The sequence below is a fragment of the Cavia porcellus genome, unplaced genomic scaffold, assembly GCF_034190915.1.
Source record: "Cavia porcellus strain 051 isolate PalLab524CR breed Dunkin Hartley unplaced genomic scaffold, mCavPor4.1 scaffold_12, whole genome shotgun sequence".
In the NCBI taxonomy this organism is placed as follows: domain Eukaryota; kingdom Metazoa; phylum Chordata; class Mammalia; order Rodentia; family Caviidae; genus Cavia; species Cavia porcellus.
In genome coordinates, this window is record NW_026947495.1 from 51,698,500 (window position 1) to 51,722,007 (window position 23,508).

Sequence of the window (23,508 nt, forward strand, 5' to 3'; positions counted from 1 at the left end):
CTCATCTATTGTTAAGGGACACATGGATGTGTAAAACTTGTATTTGTTAATCCTAACACAATGAAGCTGGAATATAAGAGAGTATTCATGTACTTATACTCATAGAGAATGCATAAGGAAAGAAACAGTATTAAAAAGAGAGGGTCACTATATAATCATGAAGGTTTCATTTCAACAAAAAGTCACAGTCCTAAATATATATTAATAAATAAATTTGTTTTTTATGTATGTACATATATTTAATGTATGCACACATTTTCTATATGTATATGTACATCTTTTACATATGTATATGTGTGTATATAAGTATGTGCCTGTATCTCCAGATAAAGATGAATAAAAAAAGAAGTTAGTAAAACAGAAGATAATTCTTTAATTTTACCAGAAGGGTCTCATTGACCAATAGAAAAAGCAGGTGAAAAAGATCTCAATTACAAACTTTCTTCCTGACCTGGGGACCAGGCCAGTCCCTGCCGGACTGATGAGTGGAGCAGCAGTGGTTGGGAATTCTGCCCAACCTGAGGGAACTCTCTTCCTGACCTGGGGACCAGGCAGGCTCCCTACCAACCGGGGTGAGTGGAGCAGCAGCAGCTGGGAATCCCCCCCAGCCTGAGGGAACTCTATTCCTGGCCTGGGGACGAGGCCGTGATTCCATGCCGGGTCCAGTGAGTGGGACCACCGCAGGGCACCCCATCCCAGGCTGGCAGAACTCTCTCCCACACCTGGAACAACACTTGAAGCTCAAAAATACAGGAAGATGACAAAACGAAAGACCAAAATGCAATTTCAAACATCCAGGCCATCCCAAGAAAGCCTAGGAGCCGTGTACATAGAAGAAAACACATGCCACATAACTGAAATATCTGAAATAATAGTAACTGAAATAAAAAAGCAACTCTGGGAAGCCTTAAATGAATTCAAACTAGAAATAATCTCTCAGGTAAAAGAAGAAATGATAAAAGAAATGAAGCAGATGCTAACCATAGCTAAAGAAGACGTGGTTAAAAAATTGGAGGAACTGGAGCTGGGGATTTAGCTCAGCATCATAAGTGCCTGCCATCCTTGCAAGCAGGCAGTTGTGAGTTCGATCCCTAGTACTGATAAAAGGAAAAAGACAAAAAAAAAAAATGGAGGAACTAAACAAAAAGATAGAATCCCTGGATGAACAATATAAGAAACAAACAGAATACATAAAACAGATGCAAAGAGACATACAGGAAATCAAAAGCTCCATTGAAAGTTGTAAAAATTGCCTCAATGAATGTGAAGATAGAATCTCAGACTTCAAAGACAAGATTGTAGCCAGTGAACAGGAAAAAAAATATCTTTTAAAAATAACAAGAAATCAGGAAATAACAATTCAACACCTGCAAGATGACGCAAAGAGAAACAACATAAGGTTGATAGGGATAAATGAAAAAGAAGGAGACAACATAAAGGATGTCAAGAGGATACTTAGAGAAGTAATAGCTGAAAATTTCCCAAATCCGAGATTGGAAACTGATATCAAGATCAATGAAGCATATAGAACTCCAAATAGCCATAACCAAAATAAATCTACACCCAATATATAATAATGAATATCCCAGAAATCAAACAAAAGAATAAAATATTAAAGGCTGTCAGAGAGAAAAGACAGATGACCTAAAAAGGAAAACCTATCAGAATCACAGTAGACTTCTCAGCACAAACAATAAAGTCAAGAAGAGCATGGAGCGAAGTATTTCAGATCCTAAAGGAAAATGATTTCCAACCTAGGCTGATATACCCTACAAAACAGTCCTTCAAAATCAATGGAATACGATACTTCCATGACAAAGATCAGCTGAAAAACTTTATGATCACCAAGCCAATCCTGCAAAGAATACTGAAAGACAGTCTAGATACATTTAGGAAAAAACCACTAAACAAAGCAGACAATTAAACATAGCAGAAAGATAAACATGCTACAACAATAAACCAATATATAACAGTTCTAACTATTAATGTAAATAGTTTCAATACACCAGTTAAAAGAAACAGACTGGCAGAATGGATCAAGAAACAAAATCCAACCATATGCTGTCTATAAGAAACCCATCTAACCCAAGAGGATACTCACAGACTGAACGTCGAAGGATGAAAAACAATACTTCATGCAACAGGAACCCCCCCCCCAAAAAAAAAAAAAAGCAGGGGTAGGCATTCTGTTTGCAGACAAAGTGAACTTCAAGCCAATAATGAACAGAAGGGATAAAGAAGGTCACTATATACTGGTTAGGGGAAAACTCCAAGGGGAAGAGCTAACTATCTTAAATATCTATGCACCAAACTCCAGAGCACCCAGTTATATAAAACAAGTACTAACAGAAATGAAAAACCAAATCAGCAGTAACACAATTCTAACAGGAGATCTTAACACACCATTGACACCAATGGACAGATCAACCAGGCATAAAATCAATGAAGAAATAAAAGAACTGAATCGCATCTGTGAACAAAAGGACTTAATAGACATATACAGAGTATTTCACCCAACAACAACAGAATACACATTCTTCTCAACAGTACATGGGGCATTCTCTAAAATAGACCATATATTAACTCACAGAACATATTTAAATAAATGCAAAGAGTTGAAATTACCCCTTGCATGCTATCCGAACATAGCACTATGAAATTAGTAATTAATGATAAAATATACTGCAAAAATCCCACAAATACATGGAAACTGAATAACAGACTCTTGAGTAATCACAGAGGAAATTAAAGAAGAAATTAAGCAATACCTACAAGAAAATGAAAATACACATACAACTTACCAGAATCTGTGGGATGCAATGAAAGTCATCCTCAGAGGAAAATTTATTGCACTGAATTCACACATCAGGAAAACAGAACAAATACAAATAAACAACCTGATGCTACACATCAAACAGCTAGAAAAAGAAGAGCAAGTCAAGCCCAGAGACAAAGAAGAGAGGAAATTATAAAAATCAGAGCAGAAATCAACCCAATAGAGACTAAGAAAACAAAGAATTAACCAATCAAAAAGTTGGTTCTTTGAAAAAATAAATAAAATCGATAAGCCTCTAGCCAACCTTATTTTAAAAAGGGAAGAAAAAGCTCAAATTCATGCAATAAGAAATGAAAAAGGTGAAATCACTACAGACTCTATAGAAATACAGAAGATCATCAACACCTATTTCAAAAACCTCTACTCTCAAAGGTTTGATAACACTGAAGAAATAGACAGATTCTTAGAAACATATAAAGCACCAAAGCTAGATCAAGAGGATGTAAAACTGCGGAATAACCTAATCTCTATCAATGAAATTGAACATGTAATTAATACCTTACCTACAAAAAAGAGCCCAGGGCCAGACAGATTCATTGCAGAATTCTACAAGAAATACAAAGAAGATCTAATGCCGACACTCCTCAAACTCTTCAATGAAATTGAAAGGGAAGCAATTCTTCCTAAGTCATTCCTGGAAGCAAATATTACTAAGGTACCAAAACCTGAGAAAGACCCAACTGAAAAAGAGAACTACGGACCAATCTCCCTAATGAACACAGATGCAAAAATCCTCAATAAAATATTGGCAAATAGGATGCAGCAAATCATCAAGAAGATTATACACCATGACCAAGTGGGATTCATTCCAAGCATGCAGGGATGGTTCACATATGTAAATCAATAAATGTAATCCACCATATCAATAAAGCCAAAAGTAAGAATCATATGATCATTTCTATAGATGCAGAAAAAGCATTCAATAGGGTCCAACATTCATTCATGATAAGAACTTTACAGAAAATTGGAATAGATGGTCTTTGCCTCAATGTAATAAAGGCCATCTACAACAAACCAACAGCCAGTATCATACTAAATGGCCAAAAATTGAAAGCCTTTACTTAAAATCAGGAACAAGAAAAGGATGTCCTTTATCATCACTTCTATTTAATATGCTACTGGAAGTACTAGCCAGAGCAATTAGACAAGAGAGAAAAATAAAAGGGGTAAAGATAGGAAAAGAAGAAGTTAAATTGTCATTGTTTGCAGATGACATGATACTCTACATAGAAGACCCCCTAAACTCCATTGAAAGACTCTTAGATATAATAAATAAATTCAGTAATGTAGCTGGATACAAAATCAATACTCAGAAATCAATAGCATTCCTATACACTAACAACAAAATCGCAGAGAGGGAAATAAGAGAAACCACACTCTTCACACTAGGGAGCAAAAAAATGAAGTATTTAGGAATTACTCTTACAAAAGAAGTGAAAGACCTATACAGGGAAAATTATAATACTCTGAAAGAAGAAATTGAAGATGATCTCAGAAAATGGAAAGACATCCCATGCTCATGGATAGGAAGAACAAACATTGTGAAAATGGCTATTCTCCCAAAACTCTTATACAGATTCAGTGCAATCCTAATAAAAATACCATCAACATACCTTATAGACTTAGAGAAATCACTCCTAAAATTCATCTGGAACCAGAAGAGACCTGGAATAGCAAAGGCAATTCTAAGCAGCAAAGGCAAGGCAGGAGGCATCACAATCCCTGACTTGAAGTTATACTACTAAGCAACAGTAGTAAAATCAGCATGGCACTGGAATCAAAACAGAGCTGAAAATCAATGGAATAGATTAGAAGATACAACCACAACTACAAACACACTCAACCACCTTATCTTTGATAAAGGAGCCAAGCAGGTTCACTGGAAGAACGACAGTCTCTTTAATAAATGGTGTTGGAAACACTGGCTCTCCATTTGCTGAAAAACTAAAACTGGAGCCAAGCCTATCACCATGTACTAAATTAAAATCTAAATGGATCAAAGATCTGAATATTAAAACAGAAACACTAAATCTATTGGAAGACAAATTAGGTAGAAACCTTGAAGACATAGGGGTAGGTAGAGAATTCATGAACAGGACTCAAACTGCATGGGGAAATACTTCCAGGAATCAATAACTGGGACCACCTCTTAATAGAAAGTTTCTGAAAGTCAAAAAAAATCTCCAGCATAGTGAATAGAAAACCCACAAACTGGGAAAAGATCTTAGTGAACTCCCCCTCAGACAAGGGACTTTTGTCCAAAACAGAGAAAGAATTAAAAAAACCTCAGACCCCCAAAATTTAAAGACCCAATCCAAAAATGGGCATCTGAGATGAATACACACTTCTCAGATGAAGAAATACAAATGGCAAATAAATACATGAAAAAATGTTTATCATCATTGGTCATTAGGGAAATGCAAATTAAAACCACACTGATATTCCATCTCACTCCTGAAAGAATGGCTAGGATCAAGCAAACCAACAACAAGTGCTGGACAGGCTGTGGGGAAAAAGGAAATCTTCTGCACTGTTGGTGGGAGTGTAGACTGGTACAACCTTTGTGGAGGTCAGTCTGGAGATTTCTCAAAAAGCTGGGATTGGAAGTCCCATTTGTTCCAGCTATTCCACTTCTAGGCATATTCCCAGAAGAACTGAAAGCATCATACCACAGTGATGTATGCGCACCTATGTTTATAGCAGCACAATTTTAAATTGCCAGATCTTGGAAACAACCCATGTGTCCATCAACTGAGGAATGGATAAAAAAGATGTGGTATTTCTATACAATGGAGTACTACTCAGCTATCAAGAAGGATCACATTGAGATATTTATCAATAAATGGGCGCTGCTTGAAACCATACGCATAAGTGTAATAAATCAAACTCACATCTGTGAATGCCAAATAGTTTTCTTAGTGTAGGAAATGATTCAAATATATAAAAGTATGTGGTAACCATGATTCCCCATTACGTGGCCTTGAAGCCTTATAAATTTTTCACTCATTAATTGGAATGGCTTTATGCTGGGCTGTTTGATATTATGGCCCATGATGCAATGAACAGCTATTTTAAAGAAAACAAGACATTATAATAGCTAGTGCTGATTTAATACCATCTTGTTTTAAAGCCCCACCAAATTATGTCTATTCTGTCTCCATTGGTTTTATCGTGTTGTATCTTGCTGTATTTTATCATATGTGGTAGTATAAACAAAAATTATTATGGGCAAAGAGACAATATAGAAGCCATTGTTCATATTTTTGTCAGCTGGTTCTAAATACAATGCTTTCATCCACTTGAATGGTGTTACACTGTCTTGATATGTTTGATGCTATAGCATATGAAGTTATATTCAAATATTTCAAGGAAAAAGACACTATGGTAACTACTATTAAGTCTGGTTATTTGGTGGTGAAGCACTAGTTTGCTGAAACTATCACGCTTTGACCTGTATTGTTATGTTGTTATGCCCTCTTTTATCTCAACCTCTCCCTTATTCATTAAAAAATATTTCTTTTTTAAACTAAAGGGGAAAAAACTAACAGGATATATTATAGTAACTTTTTTGATTTCCTATTAACTTGATTTGAAGTCCTGTAATACTTCCACTATCTTGTTTTGACTGATTAGACTCTGTTCCGCTCTGTATGATAGTATTAAGTATCAGAGTATAGGCAACTACTTTGAAGGCAATAAGATTCACTTTGATGCCCATTCTGGTTTGACTATTATCCTCTTTTGAAGTTCTGTAAGGTTTACAATGTTTAGGTTTTATTGGCCTTGTTCTCTAGTGTTTTGCTCAACTTTATAATACCTAATGAGATAGATAATTCTTCTTAAGGAAGCAAGAGGCATTATGGTAACCATTGTTGATGACCTTGTACTCTGTTTTTACATCATGTGCTATGTCTATCCTTGGTTTTGACTGACAGCTTTGTTTTATCATGTTTGATTTTATTCTCTTACAAAAAAAGTAATAAGATCTAAGGGAGCAATAAAACCCAAAATGTGTAAATTTTGTTGTAATAAAGAGAGGAAAAAAAAGTGCCCTAAAGGATACAACAGCAAGTGTGTTTAGGTGTGTTAAATAGATGACCATATTAATATTTTTGATTGGATCATTGAACACAACTATTTGCAGTCTCACTGTTTGAATGTTCACTTTGTATGCTTTGATCCTGTGACCTGAATCACCATTTCAAAGATGATAGTGTGTAATCTATTAACTGGTGATATCTTACTGTTCTTCTTTTTTTTTTATAGTTCTATATTACTTGTACCCTTACACTGTTTTGTTTTGTTCTGTTTTTTTTTCTCTTTTTCCTTTTAAATAAATAAAAATAATCTCAATTACACAAATAGCAAACTGGAGAAATATACCCAGATGGAATCTTGCAAAAAATAGTATAATTTATATTTTGAATTGCATAAAAGCATTCAGCAAATTTATCATAAATTAAAGCAAAAAAATCCCAACAGTTACCAAATGATTTGAAAATATTTATCTCATTATAGTGAAATAAAACTAAAATTGAATAGTAAAAATGACACTATAATCACATCATGCACATATATTTTCCAAATATCTTTACTTTCCAAAAGAAATCACAATGAACATTACCCAGTGTTACAACTCACTATGTAATGAAGATATGGCATGGAAAATCTAGGATAAAAAGTCTGGGGTGAATCTAATACAATGCTTCAAAATAAATGTGGAAAATATGCGTAATAGGAAAGACTAAAATTTTAATAATTGAGGAATTTATCTCTGCAAATGACCAAAAAACCTCAGGAAGTCAATTCTCATGAGCAACTGAGTTAATTGTTCCACATCACTGCATGTTTTAAAGGTGTGGGTCCTTGAATAGTACTCAAGAGAGGAGGTTGAAACTTTAAAAGGTGAAGCCTAGTAAGAAGCATGACCTTTAAGATTATGAGTTCCCATTTCTTTTTCTTCTTTTGCTTTCTTGATTATGAGGTACATAGTTTGCTTCAATACAGATTCCTTACCACTGAAAAATGGCTAATGATTCAGTCTTAAAGTGGAACCTCTATATCTGGTAAGGCAAAATAACACTTATTTTTGCCTTTGTAAGCTAATTATCTGAGCTATTGCTTTATAATAACACATACTTGACTAATGCCAATTGTGAATTAATGAAATAATAAATAAACACACAGCAGAAAAAGTTGCACAAACTTGTTTTTAAAAATTATAATAACATTGGAAAATTCCAAGTAAGATTAGGAATAATGAAAAGAAAAAAATAGAAAACATCTACAGTATGAAAGGAATATTAGAGACCCTTGACTTAGAAAATCAATTCAAGCCAGCTCTGGGGATCTTGGGCTTGCCTGCATTCTCAATTCTGCTCCAGGAGTCTTGGCATGACTGCATTCTCAATTCTGGAAATGGGGTGGCTGGAGGTGGGTGTCCCTGCACCATCCCAAGCCCTGGGAGCTTAAGATCATTGCTCCCACCTGCCAAGGAACTTCACAGCTTCCTACCATACTGGACTGGCTCCACAAGTCTTGGGCCTGCCTGCTTCACCCACAGTGACCTTCTCTCAATCTGGGGAACTGGGCAGCCAGAGTCCCAGGAGCTAGGGCATAGAAGAGGATTTCTAACAGGCCCAGGGTAAGCCATGGAATAGCACTTGAAACACAGAAATATAGGAAAATGACAAAATGAAAGACTAAAATACAATCTCAAACCTCTAGCCCATTCCAAGAAACCTTATGAGCTATGTACATAGAAGAAAATATATGCCATACACCTAAAATACCTGAAATAATAGCAACTGAAATAAAGAAGCAACTCTGAGAAGCTTTAAAGGAATTCAAACTAGAAATAATCTCCCAAGTAAAAGAAGAAATGATAAAAGAAATGAAAGAGATGCTGAACATATCTAAAGAAGATATAGATAAAAAATTAGAGGAACATAACAAAAAGAATCCTTGGATGAACAATATAAGAAACAAACAGAATACATGAAGCAGATTCAAAGAGATATACAATAAATCAAAAATTCCACTGAAAGTTGTCAAAGCTGCCTCAATGAAAGTGAAGTGAGAATTTCAGACTTCAAAGACAAGATTGCAGCTAGAAACAGGAAAGGAAAATTCTTTGAAAAATAACAAGGAGTCAAGAAATAACAATTCAACAGCTACAAGATGATGCAAAGAAAAACAACATAAGATTGACATGGGTAAATGAAAAAAAAGGGGACAACATCAAGAGGATATTTAGAGAAGTAAGTTGAAAATTTCCCAAACATGATAATGGAAACTGACATCAGGATCAGTGAAGCATATAGAACTCCATATAGCCATAACCAAAATAAAACTAGACATATAATAATCACCATCCCAGAAATCCAACATAAGAATATACTATTAAAAGCTGTCAGAGAGAAAAGACAGATCACTTATAAAGGAAAACCTATCAGAATCACAGCAGACTTCTCAACACAAACAATAAAGTCAAGAAGAGCATGGAGTGAAGCATTTCAGATCCTAAAGGAAAATGATTTCCAACCTAGACTGATGTACCCTGGAAAACTCCTTCAAAATGGATGGAGAAATAAGATACTTCCATGACAAACAACAGCTGAAGTACTTCATGATCACCAAGCCAACCCAGCAAAGAATACTGAAAAACAGTTTAGATACACTTAGGGAAAAAAACCACACTTAGGGAAAAAAAGCAAAGCAGACAATTAAACATAATGGAAGGATAAAGATGCAACAGCAGAAAGATAACATGTCAACAATAAAACAATATATAACAGTTATAACCATTAATGTAAATGGTCTCAATTCACCAATTAAAAGAAACAGACTGGCAGAATGGATCAAGAAATAACATCCAACCATATCCTGTCTACAGGAAACCCATCTAACCCTAAAGGATACTCAAGGACTGAGTGTCAAAGGATGGATAACAATACTTCATGCAACAGGAACTGAAAAAAAAGTGGAGTTGCTATTTTGTTTGCAGACAATAACCAAGAATGATCAGAAGAGATAAAGAAGGTCACCACATACTGGTTAGGGGAAAACTTCAAGAGGATGAGATAACAATCTTAAATATATATATGCATCAAATTCCAGCGCCCCCAGTTATATAAAGCAAGTATTAATAGAAATGAAAAACCAAATTAGCAGTAACATAATTATAACAGGAGACCTTAACACACCATTGACACCAAGGGACAGATCAGCAAGACAGAAAATCAGCAAAGAAATAACAGAACTGAATCACACCTGTGAACAAATGCATTTGACAGATATATACAGAGTGCTCCATCCAACAAGATTGGAATACACATTCAGAAGTATATACTAGCTACTATATACTAGCCCACAGAACATATTTAAATAAATACAAGAATTGTAATTATTGCATGCATGTTATCAGCTCATAGCACCATGAAATGAGAAATTAATGATAAATGAAACTGTAAAAATTCCACAAAAACATGGAAGTTGAAATAACACACTCTTGAGCAATCAGTGGGTCACAGAGGAAATTAAAGAGGAAATTGAACAATACCTACAAGCAAATGAAAACACAAATACAACTTACCAGAATCTGTGGGATGCTATGAAAGCTATCCTTAGAGGAAAATATATTGCACTGAGTTCCTACATCAGGAAAACAGAACAAATACAAATAAACAACCTAATGTTACACCTCAAACATCTAGAAAAATAACAGCAAGTCAAGCCAAAAGCCAAAAGAAGGGAAGAAATAAAAATCAGAGCAGAAATTAATGCAATAGAGATTAAGAAAACAATCCAAAGAATCAATGAATCCAAGAGTTGGTTCTTTGGAAGAATAAATAAAATTGATAAGCCCCTAGCCAACCTTATTAACAAAGGGAAGAAAAAGCTCAAATACATGCAATAAGTAATGTAAAAGTTGAAAACACTACAGACTCTGTAGAAATACAGAAGATTATCAACATCTATTTCAAAAATCAATACTCTCATAGGTTTGATAACACAGAAGAAATAGACAGATTCCTAGAAACATATGAAGTACCAAAGCTAGGTCAAGAAGATGTAAAACTGCTGAATAACCCAATTTCTATTAATGAAATTGAAAATGTAATTAAGTCCTCCCCTACAAAGAAGAGCCCAGGCCCAGATGGATTCACTGCAGAATTCTACAGGAAATATAAAGAAGACTTAATGCCAACACTCCTCAAACACTTCAATGAAATTCAAAGAGAAGTAATCCTTCCTAAGTCATTCCTGGAAGCAAATATTACTCTAGTACCAAAACCTGAGAAAGACCAAACTATAAAGAGAACTACAGGCCAATCTCCTTAATGAACACAGATGCAAAAATCCTCAATAAATATTGGTGAATAGGATGCAGCAAATCATCAAGAATATTACACATCATGACCAAGTGGGATTCATTCCAGGAACGCAGGGATGGTTCAGCATATGTAAATCAATAAATGTAATCCACCTTATCAATAAAGCCAAAAGTAAGAATCACATGATCATTTTTATAGATGCAGAAAAAGCTTTTGATAAGGTTCAACATTCATTCAAGATAAGAACCTTAAATAAAATTGGAATAGATGGTCTTTACCTCAATATGGTAAGGGCCATCTATGACAAACCAACAGCCAGTATCATACTAAATGGCCAGAAACTGAAAGACTTTACCTTAAAATCAGGCACAAGACAAGGATGTCCCTTATCACTGCTTCTATTTAATATAGTACTGGAAATACTAGCCACAGCAATAAGACAAGAGAGAGAAATAAAAGGGATAAAGATAGGAGAAGAGGAAGTTAAATTATCATTATTTGCAGGTGACATGATATTCTACATAGAAGATCCCAAAAACTCCATTGAAAGACTCCTGCATATATTAATAAATTCAGCAATGTATCTGTATTCAAAATCAATATTCAAAAATCAATAACATTCCTATACACTAACAACAAAATCACAGAAAGAGAAATAAGAGAAGCCACACCCTAAACACACTAGCAACCAAAAAATGAAATATTTAGAAATTACTCTCAGGAAAGAGTGAAAGATATATATATATATATATATATGTATATATATATATATATATATGAAAAATTATAATACACTGAAAAAGAAATTGAAGAGGATCTCAGAAAATGGAAAGACATATCTTGTTCATGGATAGGAAGAATAAATATTGTGAAAATGGCTATTCTCCCAAAACTCTTATACAGATTCAATACAATTCTAATAAAAATACCATCAAAATACCTCATAGATATAGAGAAATCACTTCTGAAATTCATCTGGAACCAGAAGAGACCTAGAAGAGCAAAGGCAGTTCTAAGCAGCAAAAGCAAGGCAGGAGGCATCACAATCCCTGACTTGAAGTTATACTACAAAGCGACTGTAGTAAAATCAACATGGTACTGGAATCAAAACAGAGCTAAAGATCAATGGAATAGATTAGAAGATACAACCACAACTACAAACACTCTCAACTACCTCCTTTTTGATAAAGGGGCCAAACGTGTTCACTGGGAGAATGACAGTCTCTTTAATAAATGGTGTTGGAAAAACTGGCTCTCCATATGCCGAAAATTAAAACTAGACCTATGCCTATCACCATGTACTAAATTAAAATTTAAATGGATCAAAAATCTGAATATTAAAACAGAAACACTAAATCTTTTGGAAAATAAATTGGGTAAAAACCTTGAAGACATAGGGGTAGGCAGAGAATTCATGAATAGGAATCAAACCGCACGGGAAATAATTCCCAGAATTGATAACTGGGATCATGTCTTAATAAAAATGTTTCTGCAGAAAACTCTCAAACTGGGAAAAAACTCTTAGTGAACTGTCCCTCAGACAAAGGACTTTTGTCTAAAACACACAAAAAATTAAAAAAAAATCAGAAACCCAAAATTCAAAAATCCAATCCAAAAATGGGCACCGGAGATGAGTACACAATTCTCAGATGAAGAAATGCAAATAGCAAATAAATACATGAAAAAATGTTCATCATCATTACTCATTAGAGAAATGCAAATTAAAACTACACTAGGATTCTATCTCACTCCAGAAGAATGGCCAGGATCAAGAAAACTACCACCAACAAATGCTGGAGAGGCTGTGGGGAAAAAGGAACTCTCCTGCACTGTTGGTGGGAGTGTAGACTGATGCAACCATTGCGGAGGTCAGTCTGGAGATTTCTCATAAAGCTGGGATTTGATGTCCTATTTGTTCTAGCTATTCCACTTCTAGGCATATATTCCCAGAAGAACTGAAAACATCATACCACAGTGATGTATGCGCACCTATGTTTATAGCAGCACAATTTTTAATAGCTAAATCTTGGAAACAGCGTAAGTATCCATCAACTGAGGAATGGACAAAAAAGATGTGGTATTTTTATATAATCGAGTACTACTCAGCTATAAAGAATGATCACATTGAGATATTTATAAATAAATGGACACAGCTTGAGACCATACTCAGAAGCAAAATAAATCAAACTCACATGTACAAATACCGAATACTTTCCCTAGTGTAAGAAATAATAAGCATACATAAAAGTATGCGGTAATCATGATTCCACATTATATTGCTTTGAAGTCTTATAATGTTTACGTTTGTTGGATGGAATGATTTTATTCTGGGTTGTTTGATTTTATTATCTGTGATGGTGTGAACAGCTATTTTGAAGAAAACAAAATTTATAATAGCTAGTGCTGATTTAATATAATCTTGTTTTGAAGTCCCATCAAGCTTTTATTCTTCTGTCTCCATCAGTTTTATCATGATGTATGTTACTAGATTTTATTATATGAGATAGCAGAAATAAAATTTTTTATGGACAAGGAGATAATATAGTAACCATTGTTCATTTTCTGTTAGTTTGTTCTGAATACCCTGTAATACTTTCATTGTCTTGAATGGTTTTACACTGTCTTGTTATGTTTGATACTATATTGTATGAAAGTATACTCAAATATTTTAAGGAAAGAGACACTATGGTAGCTAATGTTATGTCGGGTTGTCTTGTGGTGAAAACTATGTTGCTAAAATTGTTCTGTTCTGACCTGTTTCATTATGTCCTCTTTTATTTTAATCTTTTTTTAAAAAGAAAAAAAAGTAAATATATTCATTTGTTAGCACTGGTTGTGACTCAAGTTGGTTGTAAGTCAAGATATTTTTCCCTTAAGAAATAATAGAAATTTCCATAATCCATTTTGATCTTCTAAAAGCCCTCTTACCTAACTTTTTCATAATAAAAAGAATTGTACAATATACATAACTTACCAGAAACACTAACAATTTTCCTAGGTATTCACCAAAACTTTTTTTAAAATGTGCCAGTTTACCAGAATAAAATTTCATACAGTTCTCACCATTCAACTTGATATCTTTGGCTTGCTCACAAGAAGAGTGGATGAAATGGAAGGTGGCTCTTATTTGGAAGGAGAGCCCCCTTCCATAAGAACAAAAGCAATCTGGCTCTCTGGTATCTTTTCTCTCCTTGGGGAGAGTCTTTAGCCTAGTAATACCTACTCGGGCTCCCTAGATCTCAACCTTTTCAGAAATAAAAATTAGTCTCAGGTTGTCTGTTTCCTCTTTTGTTTAACACTCTTCTGTAGTACAGCATGACATTGTCATTAAGAAAGCGATTGGCTTTTTCTCCATCTGGCTAGGTCTTCCTAGCAAATATTTGTTGCTCTGTACATTTTTTCAGAATTTCCTTTATTTCAGAATAAAAAGTTTGTTGTACTGACTGTTGATATTCACCCCCTCAGCTGCCATTCTCTGTTGCCCAGCCACAAGTTATGGGGGTTCTTCTGCAGACAGTTCCTCTGAGTGTTGCTCCATCAATGCCTCTACTGTCTACCTGCAAGCCTTGGGCCTTGCTATGGTACAGTATCACCAATCGCATGGTCAACTGAAGGCTCAGGCTACTCTACAAAGCTTTCAAAGTGTCTCTCCTGTGTAGTTTGAGGCCACACTTTTTTTCCAGGCAGATTTCAATGTTCTTAAAGAGACGTTTGTCCCAGATTTATCAATTAACTCTACCCAGGAAAGGATGTTATAATAATGTTCCCTCTAAAACTCTTTTAAGGGTTAGATTTGTATCTGGGACCATCTGAAGCACTTTAGACCAGTTCCTTGGTGTAAACTTTCTTACAGTTAGCTATGACCTGCTGATCCACAGGGAAAGGTAGAGGAGTTGTATTAGGTGGGAGGAACTTGACTGAGGACCATGGGAATTCATCAGCCAAATCTTCTAAGTCTCATGGGTCATTTGGAGAATTGTTCAGGATGAGGAGATTCTTGAGTGGTAAACCTTTATTGCGTACTAATCAGGCCCACAACCTCCCAAAGGATTGGATAATGAAGGCTTAAATAAATGAGACAAGTGGTATCATTACAGGTAACCGAGTTACTTAGAAATATTACAGGCAAGATCCAGTCAGCAGCTGCTGAGGACCGGCCATAGTGGAACCCAGGTAGCTGCAGAAGAAGGCAACTTGGCCCCCTTTGTGGTAAGCGCCTCCCTCGGGTGCAAGCAAGGGAACATCCAGAAAGCAGCTCCTGTGAGCCTACCTGCTGGAAATCAAACATCCCAACCCCCTGCCCCTCTTAGCAACTGGGGACATAAGTCTAATCATTACTTGAGAGGATAACGGTATGCAACATAGCAAATATGGGGGATTTCCTCCCACCTTCTGTTTGAAGGCAAGTTTTTTTTCACTGTTTTGTTTCATTACAATCAATTGTATTACACTAGTAATATTCTCTTTCAAATGGTTTTATAATGTTCAGTTTTTTATTTGATTTTGCTATACCTAACTGACTAGACAACTATTGTGAAGATAATGAGATATACTATGGTACCCATTACTATTATCTTGATATCCTGCTGTGAAGTTCTGTACCAGTTTCACTGCATTGTCTTGTTCTGTTTTATTTTTACTGCCTTCAAAAGAAAAAAAAAATATTGTAGGCATTCAGACAAGGCTGGGCCCTCCAAGGAGGTAGTACAGAGGATCAGATGTCTTGTGACATTGGAGGAGATAGATACCTCCCACTATGGACCAGATCTCAATACAAAATGCAGAACAAATGCAAGCACACCCTAAGTATAAACATCAGGGACTGATATGCTAAATAGGTATGGATCAGGAGTCACCATCCCAACCCTCTCCTGGAAAAGTTACCGCTTTTTAAACATGCCCACTTGCTACCTGACTTGTTTCCCCACTTGTCCCCATTTAATCAATTTTACCTGATCAGTTAATCTTACGGGTTGACCATAATTCGGTCCCATCTCTTATCCGTCTGCCTTGAGAGTTCCCAGATTTTCCCCATGTTGGACCCATCTCACCCCATGACTTTATTTTATAAACATCCCTAGGAAAGACAAAGTCTTCACCAATCCACTCAGGACCCTTTCTGTCTCTCTTTCAGAAGCTTTTTTTCTCTCAAAAACTTAACTTCCATTGTTCCTAAAATTCATTCTTCAATTTTAGAGAACATGAATTCATACCAGACATCTAGTAGGTTGGGAGTTTCATTCCCCTACAGCAGATGCAGGAAGATAAAACCCTCTTGCAGAGTTTGAGATTCTCTTGCGGCTTAAACAAGGAACTTCTCTGGGTGGCTCATATTTATTTAGTTTTCAAGCGAGGAGGGAATGAGAGTGGAAAACTCGGGATACTGAGAAGGATCGTGGGAGTGGTTCAGGGCCTTCTCCAAGTAACAGACTATGTTAATTTAGGAGAAGTATATTAGGAGAATTATCTTAGGAAAGAGTCTTCTAGTTGACTTTCACTATGGAAGTAAAATGCCTGCAGTTAGTCTTTATTTAGTTAATTGGGGTGGGAGTCAGCTGTCCTCAGCTGCGACCCTATCCTGTCCTTTGGGGCATTACATCACAAGAGGACACCACAGGCCTCAGCTGGGACCACTGACTCATAGAATTTCACTTATTGTCAGTCTGCTGCCCATCTCTAGACAGGAGCCCAGACTTTGGACAGACTCCCAAGTAAAGGTGCAAAGCCAACTGGTTAATTTTAAACCGTGCTCATAGCTGCTTCATAGTGCTCTCCATCAAACCTTTGTCCTCTAAATATTTCTTAACAGTAGGAAAGAAAGCCCGCCTGTTCCACTCTAGAAAAAGTAGTCTTGTTACAGGGGTGTTTGTGTTAGATCTCCCGTTGAACCCTAGGCTATTCCTCATGACTTTATGCTTCCTGAATACTTCAGGGTCTCTGATTAATAAACTAAGAGACACTTTTTCTTGAGCTCATCACTCACATTGACACATACCAATAAGTTTAACCTATCCCTTATAGGCTTGTAGCCTGGCACTTTTTTTCTCTTCCTAGGTAATGTATGCTCACCTGAGTGTTTTTTTTTTTTTTTTTCCCAGAAAAAGGTCAATTCATTGCAGTTAAAAACTTAATGAAAAACAAAGTTATTTCTCTGTGTCATTGTTTGGAAGTGGTGTATATAATTTGCAGCAGCCCTTTTATGAGAATTTGGTACTTTACCATGTATAGTTACACTATGAATCCCAGTTTTCACCATAAAATGGTGAAATCACTCCTTACTGGAATGAATAGCATCTTTAGCAACACTAGCCTCCGTTACATATCTGTTCTCTGTAAGACACAGAGATGGTGGATTTCAACATGCTGTGCATATTAGCACGATCATACAAATGTTACTCACATATTTCTCCACAATTTCCTTCTTTTTATTGTGATTGTTTTATTTACCTTGCTTTCCTCCCTTAGCTTCTATTCTAGCTTTTTAGCAGCCATTTTTATAGCAGTTATCAGAGTGATCATAAAAAGCACTATCTAAATCATGTCCATAAACAGGTGCATCTGAGATCAGACTCACACTTACATATGCTTTTATATATTTTTCTTGCATCATGAGTCTTTGTTTATAACTGCACAATTGGCCAGCATTCAGGTTGTAATTCAAGACTGGTAGCAAACTAAACCAAAATTTTTATTGTAATCCAGATTGTTCATATGTGAGGTTGATTATAATTTAAGGGTCTATACTATCAGTATAAATCATCCAGATATTATAACTTTAATAACTCTATATGTATTCCTTAGGTTTCTCAAGAGGAACAAAATTAATCTAAGGTATAGATATAATTATACAACAGAGTTTATTAGACAAATTCACAGTTTCAGAGTCAGCGACTCCACATAATGTATTGGTCCTGCCATAGGCCTTGAGAAAATGGATCCAAGTGACCATGACCCCAAGCCATTGAAATTCTGAGGCAAAATAATCCTTTCTTCCTTATCATTTGACTATCTCAAGTATTTTTTCACCATAATAAAAGAGTAAAGGAAAATATATAATTATCTAAATAGACACATAAGAATACTTGGGCAAAATACAACACTTATTCATCTTAAAAACATTAAATTATTTAAAAATTAAAATAGGGATATAATATTTCCTTCTATAAGACTGACAAATTTAAAAGACAAAAAATAATAATTGAGAGAGGATGCACTGCATTGGGAAATCCCATACATTGCTGGTAAAAGTTAAAATGAGTTTAAAAACATTGAAAACCTGGTATTCTGAGCTAAAGTTGAATTTACACAAAATCTATGACTCAGCAATGTTATTTCTAGGTATACGCAACACAAAAATATGGATACATGTTCTCTGAATGTTTACACATAATATCTAAGGCAGCACTATTTGTAATAGTTGCAAAAGGAAAATTACTGACATGTACACATGTTAATGGAATAAATTAATTGCTAGCATATTCACAAAGCAAATTTTATGAAACAGAGAGAAGAAATGAATGACATTCATAAACATAATGTAGATGAATCTAAGAAATACAATGTGGATTAAGACAGATGCAAAACAATACACACTACCTGAGTATATCAAGATCAAAACAGGCACAACTGATATTTGCTGATATATGTTAGAATGACGGTTATCTAGGGCTATAGGGTGAAGACTGGACTGCAGCAATGTAGGAAGTCTTGGAGTGCTTGTGATCTCTGAGATTTTCTCAGATGAGTGCTTGTATTAGCTTTTCTGTAGCTAGCTAGGATGCAATACTGCACACCCAGAATTCAAAACAGGAGAAGTTTAATTTAGTTCACAGTTTCAGGGAATTCAGTCCATGTTTTGTTGGCTTTAAGATGGGAAAAGGGCAGGCTAGAGTAAAGATACTCTGTACAGTACACAGGAAGCAGAGCATGGGGGAACAATGTCAGAGAGAAGAAGTGATGGATCATGCACAGTACCCAGGGTCGGTACTCTATAACCCACTCAAACATATCCAGCACTGGGCACCACTGAAATTCCTAGGGCTGCTCCCAAGACAATCAAGTGGATTCAGTCAAGCTTAATTGTCACAATGCCTTCACATATGAATTCAATATTGAAATAACTCATTGATCAATTTGAAACAATTCATCAATATATATATAAAAATATATATTATATAAAACATTAAAAGTATATTTATTGCTGCTCTATTGGCTTTTTGTAGCAAGTAAAACAAATCATCACAAACATATCACAATATATTGTCTTACAGTTCTACATCAAGTGTAAAATCAAATAAACACCACAGCTGCATATCTTTTTAGAGACTATAATAATCCATTTTTCTGCCATTTCTACTTCTCTATGCAGCCCACACTCTTTGACTCCTAGCAGCCTTCCTCAGTCTTTAAGTCCAGAAATCTCTTTTGGTCATATTCTTTTTCTTGTCATAATGTTTCTTCTCTCTGACTAGTCAGGAAATGTCCTCCACTTTTAAAGATTAAATTAGATTTTGTTCACCTGAAAAATCCATGATGCTTTTTCCTTCTAAATTTGCTTAACTTTAATTACATCTGCAAAGTCTTTCGCATAATATAAATAAATATATTCACAGGTTTCAGGTTCTAGGGATTATGATGTGTTCATTTTGACAGGCATTATTCTGTGTACCATATGTACGGGTATGTGTATGTGGGGTGTGTGTGTATTTACAATTAGTAAAATTTCACTTGGAGATTAAGTTCATTTGGCTTCCTGATCAACATCCATAGTGAAGAATATCTCTGGATTCCACTCTTAATTTTGACTCTTGATGTACATTATGCAATTATGCAAGTTATTTCAATTGGTTTATCCAAATGTTCTATTAAGAGGCTTTATTAACCAATCTTTTATTAACTATGCATATATAGAACTTACATACAAGCACTAATATCATAGAACACTTATTCTATATTTGCTGTTCCTTACTGAATTTAAAACACAACTTTTTAAACATCTATGAAGTAGTCACTGTGGGAAAAAGCTAGTCAAACCTTTTCAGTTGCCTCCTGTAATTCTCTGTCATCCACAATATTTCACTTTACTGATTACTGAGTACATTTATCACTCATACATGTGCAAAATATATTCAATTTCAATATGCATATATATATGGGAATGAGAGAATAAATTTCAGATCACCTATATTTTTAAGATCAATTCCTATCTATTGCCCTTCAGTGAGTAGTCATTTGCCGCTTCAAAATGTGAATGTTTGTGCTACACAGAAATGGCTTCTCATTGTGCTTCGGTTAGTATGTGACCTCATGGTAGAGGCCAGGGGATTGGCTTTCTATGACCTCTTTCACAGTGACTTTTTGTCTGTTACTCACCAATCTATACTGAGGAGACTCCAAAATGACAGAGAAAAATCTTATATAAACATGACAAGTTCTTTCTCAGACTTGAAATGCCAAAATAATGTAATCCTAAGGTTTTATTTTATCTCTGTAAGTGAGAAATTTGAACTCCTAGAGATCACTCAAGACTTCTAATTCTGGTGCTTTTAAAGCTGGGACAGCATGAGTCTCCTCAAAAAAATTCTATTAAAATACAAAATGATTCTTTTTCTCATCCTTCCACTTGACTCAAGGGATACAAAAATGACCTAGACATTTCTGTATGTCCTGCTGTGATTTTTCTCAATAACCCTATTATATTCCTTATGTCATCAATGTTTTTTATTTTGTTAGTCCCTGTTTGCAGTTCATACCACTTGCATTCCTTGTGTGGAGCTGGTATATTACATAACAAGTCTTAATTCCTTTTTTATCTCCTTTCCCCTCCCTTCTCCAACTCTTGATTTCTTCTCATTTGAAAAAGAATTATCTATTGCTTACTTCCTATCATCTATCTTGTATTTTGAGCTTTATTTATAATTAGAAGTCCAAATTCCAAGAGAGTTTTCAATGAAAAGAAGTCAACACCAAGCCAGGGACAAAAATTCTTGGACATGAGACTAGTTTCTAACTTAGAGAACTAACCCCAAAGAAACTCCATCTGTGCCCTGAAAATAAAGAAATGTGTTGCTTACATTTCAGTCTGGAGAGAATCTAAGTAATTTAGAAAGATTTTAATCCTAGACAATGCAGTTTGAAGGTATAGTTTTAGACATTTTAAATAGATCCAATTTCCTAATAAATAAACTAGGTTGTCTAACAAAACTTGAGAACATTTTGCGTCATCTCAAAATTACTTTTTCTGTTTTTTTTCTACTTGTGTGTTAAGTGATTATGATCTATTAATTAGTTATTTATAGCAAATATAAAAGAGATGTGATATTTACATATGTATTATATTATTTCTAGATTAAAATACACCAATTTGCAGAAAGACAACAAAATTAGGGAGTTTGTAGAGATGTTGATCCCTTCTTCAGTAGTGATATCAACAGTAAGTATCAGCCTACTTTTGCTGAATTTAAGAGTTTAAATAAGTTCTCCTTCTGGTAGCCTTCCCCTCACATCTCCCTGTGTTTGACACTCGAGAACATTATAATCAACTTGTGTCACTGCTATGTGTGATTTCAGTATCAGTGTAGTTTTAAAGGCAGTAAAATGAGGTTTGTGTCTGAACAATCAAATAGTTCCAGACTGCTATAGTAGGCAAGCATCTCCGCCAAGAACCCCAAAAATGGAACTCTTGGAAGAGGCAGCAACAATACACCTGTCCTGAAGCAATCAGACTTTTGTCAGACTCTATACAGTTCAACTCTAAAATAGTTCATGAATCTGGCGTGCTGGAAAGAAATGCAAGTTTGAGGGTATGTCTGGCAATTCGGAGCAATCATTTATAAAACTATGAATTTTTAATAGTGGAACATAAAAACAAGTAATTATTGTACCTCTCTGGGACATGATTGTGTGTGTGTGTGTGCATATGTACATGTGCACGCATGATGGGACAGGGAGGTTGTGGAAGCTGCAGAGAAAATTAAATAGTTAAGAAGTTCATTTTTCCCCAGACGATTGTGTGTTAATGATGTTTCCACTCACACAGCAAAAGATCTGTACTGTAACACCCAGAGCACAACTACTTTTCTAGTTAGTACCATACACAGAAGAAAATTGCAATTTTAAAATATTTATTTTAACAGAAAATAAAAGCTATAATTTGTGGAAGCACTGTATAGACATATATACAGAAATATTTATTACCTTCATATGAAACATATGAACCAATACATATTTGTTTTTTCATATGACTTTTTTCAATTGCTAATTCTATGTGAAGAATAAACTTTGTGCTATATGTACACGATGACAGTAGTTTTGCAATAATCCTGAGTAACAGACACTTTAATCTCATTTCAAGAATGAGAAAATAGAGTTTAGTAACTTTGCTCTACATCACAAAGTCCGTCAATGCCAAAACTGAGATTGGATTAAAATATGTCTGAGTACACTGCAACTTATTTCTTCACTGTTATCTATTTTTTACCTTAGTGCTTTGTATCTCTCTTCTCTATCTTATTTCATTTGTCGATGTATTATGACTCTCTCTTCATCTCAACAATAAAGCTATATTTCATTTTAATGCCACATCATTATTAGTTGCCCATATTTAGAGTTTTTTGTGAACATTTGTCAAACAGTTAAATGTGTATTGATGGTCTCTGTGAAGTGATGGGCTTCAAAAAATATATTTATAAATGTATCTTTGGTTTTTATGTAATTGTTTATTTTTAAAAAATTCTCAAAATATAATTGCCAGGGTGGAGGTGAATGTGAATAATTGCTATGACAGAGACCAAGGATTTTTTGATTTGTGATTATATGTTTTTAGAGCAAAAAAGTAATAATTTCCTCTTAGTCACACTGAGACATGGCACAAATTTTAAAATGCTAATCTAAAAAGGAAAAGATGTTATATCATTTTCATTTGTAGTTTATAAGACAGAAGATACATATTTTTCATTCAAATGCTCATTGACCATTTTTATATTTTTCCTTATATTCATGCCTCCATAACATCTTTACCATTATGAAATTTCAAATCAGTAAAATTTATTTAATAATCTCTATTCAAGCTCATTTTATGCATCTTAGTATTTTTTTCTTTTACTTTTTTGTTTTATATTGTTTTTATATTCTTCACCTTAACCACGTTTTCCACCATTCTGTCTTTGCATAGAGAAGCCATCTAAAGGCCCAGTTCCTTAATATTTTAATTAATACTAATACTCTCACATTTCTTCCATTTTATCCTATATTTCTGAGATGCTTTCAACAATTATTTGTTTTAGATTCCTATATACACCCATCTGATACATAAATTTAACAACACTGCTGTTATTA